Source organism: Eurytemora carolleeae, unplaced genomic scaffold (genome assembly GCF_000591075.1).
Source record: "Eurytemora carolleeae unplaced genomic scaffold, Eaff_2.0 scaffold1588, whole genome shotgun sequence".
NCBI classification, from domain to species: domain Eukaryota; kingdom Metazoa; phylum Arthropoda; class Copepoda; order Calanoida; family Temoridae; genus Eurytemora; species Eurytemora carolleeae.
In genome coordinates, this window is record NW_019397508.1 from 55,110 (window position 1) to 63,679 (window position 8,570).

An 8,570-nucleotide genomic window follows, 5' to 3' on the forward strand; every position below is an offset into this window, starting at 1 on the left:
GAGAAGCATTCGGTTTCTTTTATTTGAAATCAAACGTGTTTTGGTCTATAATTCTACACTCTTTAAACTTACAGATTTATATATTTTATACTTTTTTTCCAAATGAATACGCCAATAAAAAACTGTTTCGAAAAAAGGCTATAAAATTATGTATAAGGGGTCAAATTGTGATCAAGTCACAGCTATCTGAAATATTGACAGAAGCGTTAAATCCACGTGATGAAGATAATGTTTAACTCTTTTTAGGTAAAAGTTCTTTTGCTCTTTGCTGTGATAGGAAAGCAGTAACTTCCCAAAACGAGAGGTTTTTAGAACTAGAAAATGCTCAGATGACAGAGGGGGGGGGCATACGACCTTGAGTTCAGCAATATCCTGTTCGAACCCAGGTAGTTACAGAATCCTGCCCGAACCCCCTGGAATCCTTTTCGAGCCCATCATAAGACTACTCAAAAATAAAACTTTTATTGTTTATTGACTTAAAAAAAAAAATTAAGGAAAAGGAGCGGGAATAGTTTCCATACTCCTCTTAGGTATAAGATAACATTGAATGCTTTAAAACTCTATTTGTCTTCATAGATTTAAAAATCGAATGATCGCAGTGATGAATAGATGATATGAACAATCCATGCATATAAATGTATATTGGAACTCTTTATTTAAAATTTAAATCCTTCACGCCAATCATCAAAAATGTGTAGAAAGTATGTAATTAGGATATTTATGAACTATAAATGAATATATAAATTATTATTTTCTTTTTAAAGTCAATATCAATTAAAGGATTTGTTAAGCAGTCTTTTGTCAGCATTCCGCTGGGTTAATTAGGAAAGGGTTCTGCTAACTACCTGGGTTCGAACAGGATATTGCTGTGCTCATGGTCGCATGGCTCCCGCTCCCTCCTCAGATCGGGGAATGAGCAATTTCTACAGCAAAAGCATCATAAAAACATGTTACTAAGTTGGTAAACGTTATTAGCCCATAAACTAATAGTACAATACACTATAAAGAAGACATTTTTTATTTATAAACAAATTATATACATGGTAATTATAGAACTTAGTGCAACTCTTTTAGAGGACAGTGCAGAGGCTGCTGTAGAGGTACACAGATTAATCACTAAATAAATCACAAAATGTTGATTGATTTTAAATAATGGTATTCGATTTAGATACAGATTAATAGAAATACAGATAAAACACTAGATGTTGTCTTTTCAAGATTTAAAAATAACTCTGAGGCAGAAGCCCAAAGTAGTTAATATGTGCATGCTCTCTCTTTGTCTTTGTCATTTAACACTGCATGCGCTTAACTCCTTTGGGCTTCTGCCTCAGGGTTATTATGAACGAAAAACCACTAAATCTTGAAAATACGAAATGTAGTGTTCTATTGGTATTGTTTTTAATTTATGGATTAAACTTATATTGGGAGAAAGCTGCAGCATTTTAACTTTTGAAAGGCTGTTTTATTCCTTTCAATTAAAACATTTAAAAAATATTTACATTCCTGAAACAAAAAAAGTATTGCGTTATTTTTAGTAAAAGAAACTGTTTTTACTTCATCCAAGCCAGAAAATTTGTTTATTAACCCTATCACAATGGGAGTGGGGGAGGGGGGTGTATTCCACCCCCTCCTGTGTGTTTTTTTTTTAAAAAACGTTTTCAATTTCTATAATTGTGAACAAATTTTGCACTTTTTTATGCATTTATGCGTTTAAAATATGAATATTGACATACACACTAGAACAAAGTGACCGCCAGGTTTAAAGTTGGGAAACACACTAGACCAAAGTGACCGCCAGGTTTAAAGTTGGGAAATACACTAGACCAAAGTGACCGCCAGGTTTAAAGTTGGGAAATACACTAGACCAAAGTGACCGCATGGTTTAAAGTTGGGAAACACACTAGATCAAAGTGACCGCCAAAACCGCAGAACTTTCCTTAATGATTTTTGAATAAATCTACCTCATTTGAAAATGCACAAAGCTAAGAATGAATATTTAAAAAAGTTTACGGGATGATTATGCCATGTGGAATAATCTAGAAAAATCACACTCAGCTCTGTAAAGCATCTCGGGGGTGGATTTATTTTTTTACTTGGATTAAGAAAGGTTCCACCGTTCATTTACATACATTTATAACTTTTAACAGCTTCAGCTCAAATAGATTCAGCCTGCTTATAAAAAATCTTATCAATCTTTAAGACAGGGCTGATTTTGAAGTGTCGCAACTCCTTGGGCTTTAATTTTATAGCTCTAACTCACTTATGCTTTTCTGTAGCCCTTTACATTTACATTTAAGCACTAAAAAGCATTTGTTGTTAAATTTTTGTTATTTGGGCTTAAAGAAGTAATTTGCAATATTCTCATAGATTTTTTCTTGAGAGGTTGAGACTATTTAATCACAGTGTCAGGAATTATTCCGCAAGGCCTTTACGGACCCACAAAGATCCATAAAAAACCCTAGTTTAAATTGAGTGCCCTAACTTTGAACCTGATGATCAGTTTGGTCCAGTGTGGACACCCTGTACACTGTACAGTGTTTTTACTGCTTACCTTAAGCAGATATCTACTTTCTCCATTTCTTCTTCTGGTAACCCCTGTTAAGTAGGGATGGGCACGATCGTATTTTAAAAAGATGAAAACTACTTATTCCAATTCATAATTTATTTTTAAATAAATTATTCTGACCAATTTATTTCTCACGCATTTTTAACTGACTTTAAACATTGTAATAAAATCGGTGACATGGAAACGCCTCAACACGGAAATGCCTCAATAAAACAGAATCATAAAACTAATTTAATGTCGTCTTCTCTCAACTTAAAAAGACTATATTCTATCGATTTTCACAGCCATGGCCGCAGCGCTCGGCTTCCTAGCCTGTTCTAGCCGCAGCGCTCGGCTCNCAGAATAAGACAGAATAAGAGAGAATAAGACAGAATAAGATGGAATAAGACAGAATCAGACAGAATCAGACAGAATAAGACTGAAAAAGACAAAATAAGACAGGATAAGACAGGATAAGACAGAATGAGACAGAATAAGACAGAATAAGACGGAATAAAACAGAATCAGACAGAATAAGACAAAAAAGACAAAATAAGACAAGATAAGACAGAATGAGACTGAATAAGACAGAATAAGACGGAATAAGACAGAATAAGACAGAATAAGACTGAAAAAGACAAAATAAGACAGGATAAGACAGAATGAGACAGAATAAGACAGAATAAGACGGAATAAGACGGAATAAGACGGAATAAGACAGAATCAGACAAAATTAGACTGAATAAGACAGAATAAGACAGAATAAGATCGTTTTAAAAAAAATCCCAAACGGTGCCCATCCCCTGTACCTATAAGATCCGTCAGGATCTGGGAACAGGTCCCTGAATAAGAAGTTAGTGAGAGCCATAGATTAATAACAATACAGATATTTTCAAGAGGTTTTTCGTTCTAAATAACCTGGTGAAGGAGAAGCCAAAAGGAGTCACGCGCATGCCGGGTTGAATTACAAGAGAGAGAGCGAGCCTGCTTTAACTCTTTTAGACTTCTGTCATAGGGTTATTGTGAACGAAAAACCTCTGAAAACTTGAAAATAACAAATTTCCTGCGAAAACGGGATTTCCGATGGATACTCTCAGATACAAATTACAACTAAGAACACTCGGTACTTAACCTGAGACAAAGATGAGAAGGATGAGAAGAATGAGAAGGATGAGAAGAATGAGAAGGATGAGAAGGATGAAGAGGATATGAAGTATTAGATGGATGAGAAGGATGCGAAGGATGAGCATGATTAGAAAGATAAGAAAGATGAGAAGAATTAGGAGGATTAGAAGAGTTAGAAGGATAAGAAGGATATGAAGTATAAGATGGATGAGAAGGATATGAAGGATGATAAGAATGATAAGGATGAGATAGATGATAAGGATATGAAGTATGAGAAGGATGAGAAGAATGGGAAGGATGAGAAGGATGACAAAGATGAGAAGGATGATAAGGATGAGAAGGATATGAAGTATAAGATGGATGAGAAGGATGAGAATGATGAGATGGATGAGAAGAATGAGAAGGATGAGAAAGATGAAAATAATATGAAAGATGAGAAAGATGAGACGGATGAGAAGGATATGAAGTATAAGATGGACGAGAAGAATGAGAAGGATGAGAAGGATATGAAGTATAAGATGGATGAGAAGGATAAGAATGATGAGATGGATGAGAAAGATGAAAATAATATAAAGGATGAGAAGGATGACAAGGATGAGAAGGATGACAAGGATGAGAAGGATGACAAGGATGAGAAGGATGACAAGGATGAGAAGGATGACAAGGATGAGAAGGATGACAAGGATGAGAAGGATGACAAGGATGAGAAGGATGACAAGGATGAGAAGGATGACAAGGATGAGAAGGATGACAAGGATGAGAAGGATGACAAGGATGAGAAGGATGACAAGGATGAGAAGGATGACAAGGATGAGAAGGATGACAAGGATGAGAAGGATGACAAGGATGAGAAGGATGACAAGGATGAGAAGGATGACAAGGATGAGAAGGATGACAAGGATGAGAAGGATGACAAGGATGAGAAGGATGACAAGGATGAGAAGGATGACAAGGATGAGAAGGATGACAAGGATGAGAAGGATGACAAGGATGAGAAGGATGACAAGGATGAGAAGGATGANATTTTTAAAAATTTGCCTCCATCAAAATTCAATTTCATTAAATTTGAAAATACGCAAAAATTTGTTTATAAAATCCGCAAACTTTATTTTGGATTTGTTTTACAATGTTTCCAAAGAGAAAATGCTCACAATTGAAATAGAAGATGGGCGTGAAGCGCTATAAAAGCGTAGTTATTAATTTAATACTTTCAAATTGACATTATGAAAAAGGGCTTATTAGAATATCTTCCTTTCATTCACTTCTTAAAATATGGAATAAACTTCCACTTGATTTAAAAAGAAGTGCCTCAGTAGTCATATTCAAAAAAAGTTTGTCAGAAATGCTATTTTATTCCTACATCACAAAGTCCAAAAAAACATTTTGCTATTCTTGCAAAATATAGATTTTTGTACATGCTTAATCTTATACATACAGAACTTACAAGCTGAAAATTAATTTACGCTTTTTTATGGCACCTTGTTAACTATAATAATATTTAACTTATTGCAAACTTTAAAATCCTAGAACTATTCAACATCCCGAGTCTAAATGTTTTTTTTTAATTAGGTGGGGATACAACCTAAAACAGTGTAAGCTAATGTCCACTATTTGCTATAGTACATATTTGTAAACAATAAATAGTTGCACATTTATTGCCTTTAACATGATAAAATTTATATGTATGTGTTGTTAGTAATAAATATATCTTATCCTAACTTATCTTACCCTTATTATATTCAGAAACGAAATATTGTTGGCAACGCAGCCTTCCTGTCCACAGCATACTCTAAGATATGAAGGGTTATCCATGTCCCAGGGTTATCCTGTCCCAGGGTTATCCATGTCCCAGGGTTATCCGATTAACAACAGTACCGTTTAAACATTTGACTGATAAGTGTAGTCGCGGAATTATCCTCGCTTTTAATTTCTAATCATTTGGTTTTTAAGCTGATTTATATTTTAAGAATATTTTTATTCGCTTTCTATAGAAGTGTCAGAAAACACATATATTCGTTTGAATTTTTGAATTTAACACAAGAATAAGATATTGGTAATTTTTTTTAAAGAAAAGCAAAGGATCTCTTGTGTTTAAATTACGTTTACAGTCCCTTTAAGGGATTGCTATTTGCAAATAAATGTTTCTAAAGAGAACAGTCCCATTTTTTAATTCATTATATTTAAAAAAAATACTAAATGGTATTAATAATTCGGCTTAGAAAAGAAAATATGATTGATGTTACAAATCACAATAGAAAAATGTAGGGGAATAACATCTGTAAAGAAATTGAGTTTTTCCCACAAACGCTGATTTTCTAATTTCAATATCGCTGCAACCCAATATTGTAGACTTTTGAAATTTCAAACAATGAATGCTAATTGATCAAATAATGTAAATTTGAAATATCAGAGGTCTATATCATCAGGTTGCAAAGATATATGGATTAAAAAATTGAACTTAAGGCAAAGAAGTAGGCACATTTTTTCATAAACTAAAGGTATGATTACCATTTTTACCAAAATGATAACTTTGAGAACAATTATCATTTTTGCCACAAACTCAAATATTCGTATCCCTATATCTGGGCAACCCGATGTCGTAGACCTTAGATATTTCAAACTATTAATTCTGTTAGATCAAATAATCTAAGTTTGAAATATCAAAGGGTTAAACCCATTGGTTGCAGAGATATAGAAATTAGAAATTTTGAGGTTGTGGCAAAAACTCAATTCCTTTACCGAATCATATAGTAAATTATAAAAGAAAAAAAGTGTTAGGGTAATTTTAACCCTATGCTAGTTGGGCTATTTATTGTCTAATTTGCGTTATAAGCATAGAGAATATAATATATATTATAGGGGAATTTAGAGAACCTCTCGGTATGAATTTTGTTAGTCCCTTTCAGCCTGAAAGGGAGTTCAAAGTGTACAAATCATGTAAATGTTCACAAAAAAAGTAATTATTGGAACGAAATACCCATGTCCAGAGAAGCACTATCTCTTTAAAATGGAATGTGTCAAATTTTACATGGCTTGTGTCTGTAAGGAGTATTTTACTCTTTAAAAACACAAGCGATGAAAAATTTGACGAATCCAAAAGTCTGAAGGATTTATAACCTAAAAACCTCCTTTAAATTTTCTCAATTACTACCAATTTTTGAATATTCTTTGCAAATAATAAACTAGTTCGAAAATTACCGTTGGTCAACATCGAACTCCTCAAATCTACAGATTCCACATCTACAGCTACTGGACATACTAATCTGAAAGAAAATTCAAGTCCGGATTGATCAATTAGTCTAAAGAGTCCCGATTTTACTAGAACTTTCAAGTTAAGAACTATATATGCAAAAATGTCGCAGCACTTTTTGTACCGATAGATTTGGTGATAATCTGAAAAGATTTACATTCTTTGCACTGACAAGGTAGATCTCAATACTGTAGAGATGTCTTTTGATTTGTCTAATTTCAGCTTTCGTTACGAAAGTGTTCATCAACAGGTCAACATTGCGTTAAAGCTTTGTAATATAACCACAATTTTCTAACGTTCCGCTTTCATCCAAGGTAAATGTTTTTAAAGACCTTACGTTAAACTTTCACTTGGTTTGAAAACTAAAAGGTGACAAACATTTTGCTTTAATAAGGCATTAAGGCATAGTTATGCACGTTGCAATGCATTTCAGTGCAAATAATATTTTTTGTTAACATAACGTTTTATCTAAATATTCCCATATAAACTTTTTAAAATTAAAATGCAACTTTTCTCATGTTACGATTTATCAAAACGTTATTGTGATAACTTTGTACAACTAGCAATACACTATTTTACAACTGGCAATCAACTATTTTACAACTGGCAATCAAAAATGTGTTTTAGTTCTGTTTCTATAAAAAAGATTTAATTTGTTCCATGATGAAGCATGAAGTGAGTTTTCACCTATTTCTGAATATTTAACCATCTTAAATCAAAACATACAAAAAAATTATGTCAAATATCGTCAATATAAAGTTAAATGATTTCTAATAAGTTCACATTTTAAAATCCATAAAAAATTGCCAGAGATAACCCAATTTAGCCGAGAATGGTTGAAAAGGGCCAAAAATGGCGGGAAAAACTAGCAGTAAAATTTAGTATTTAGAGAAAAGCTATTAGATGTTTTGATTAACAGAATTACATATTTTTAAATGTTATACATTACACACTATTAAAAATTATAATCTTTATAAAAAGGTTTCGTTTCCAGAATATTCAATAAATAAAAAATTTCTGAAACTTTTATTTTAATATTAGGGGAAAGTTTTAAAAAAATTTTAAAGAAAGGAAATTATCGGTTCTGAAATCTCAATTAGTTGATCGGTTTACTCAAATTTTTGGTCCGTTTCCTCATATTTTTGATCCATTTCCTCTTATTAAAAAACTTTTAAATCAGAATTTGAAGTAAAAAAACAGCATTTTTAATCGTTGAAGGGTTTGCTCTGCGCTCAATATTATACCAAATTCTTAAATAACAATGGTTTGTTCTTAAGTGCAGTTTTAAATAAACATACTTTGTCATACAAGGTGCTAAAAAAAATCCGGAAATGACTCGAAAAGAAGAGAAAACGTCTCAACAAAATAAGGCTTTAAAAGTTTTTCAAAAAATGAAAACGCCTTAAAAAAAAACGGAAAAGCCTCAAAAAAAAGAGGAAACGTTTCAACAAAATAAAGTTTTACAAGTTTTTTTTCAAAAAACGGAAACCCCAAAAAAAGAAGAAAACACCTCAAAAAAAAAAGAGGAAACGTTTCAACAAAATAAAGTTTTACAAGTTTTTTTTTCAAAAAACGGAAAACCAAAAAAAAAGAGGAAACACCTCAACTAAATCAAGTTTTTAGTAGAATTTAACAAAAGAATAAGATATC

The 8,570-nt window shown here is 32.4% G+C and overlaps 1 long non-coding RNA gene across 1 annotated transcript; it reads right to left on the bottom strand.

Moving 5' to 3' along the window:
* Positions 1-867: 867 nt before the first annotated feature.
* On the bottom strand, positions 868-3,717 carry LOC111714661 (uncharacterized). The gene is made up of 3 exons (XR_002768030.1): positions 3,355-3,717; positions 2,552-2,595; positions 868-1,116 (listed from the first exon to the last, which is right to left on the bottom strand). It is a non-coding gene; the product is annotated as an uncharacterized LOC111714661 (long non-coding RNA).
* Between the last annotated feature and the right edge of the window lie 4,853 nt (positions 3,718-8,570).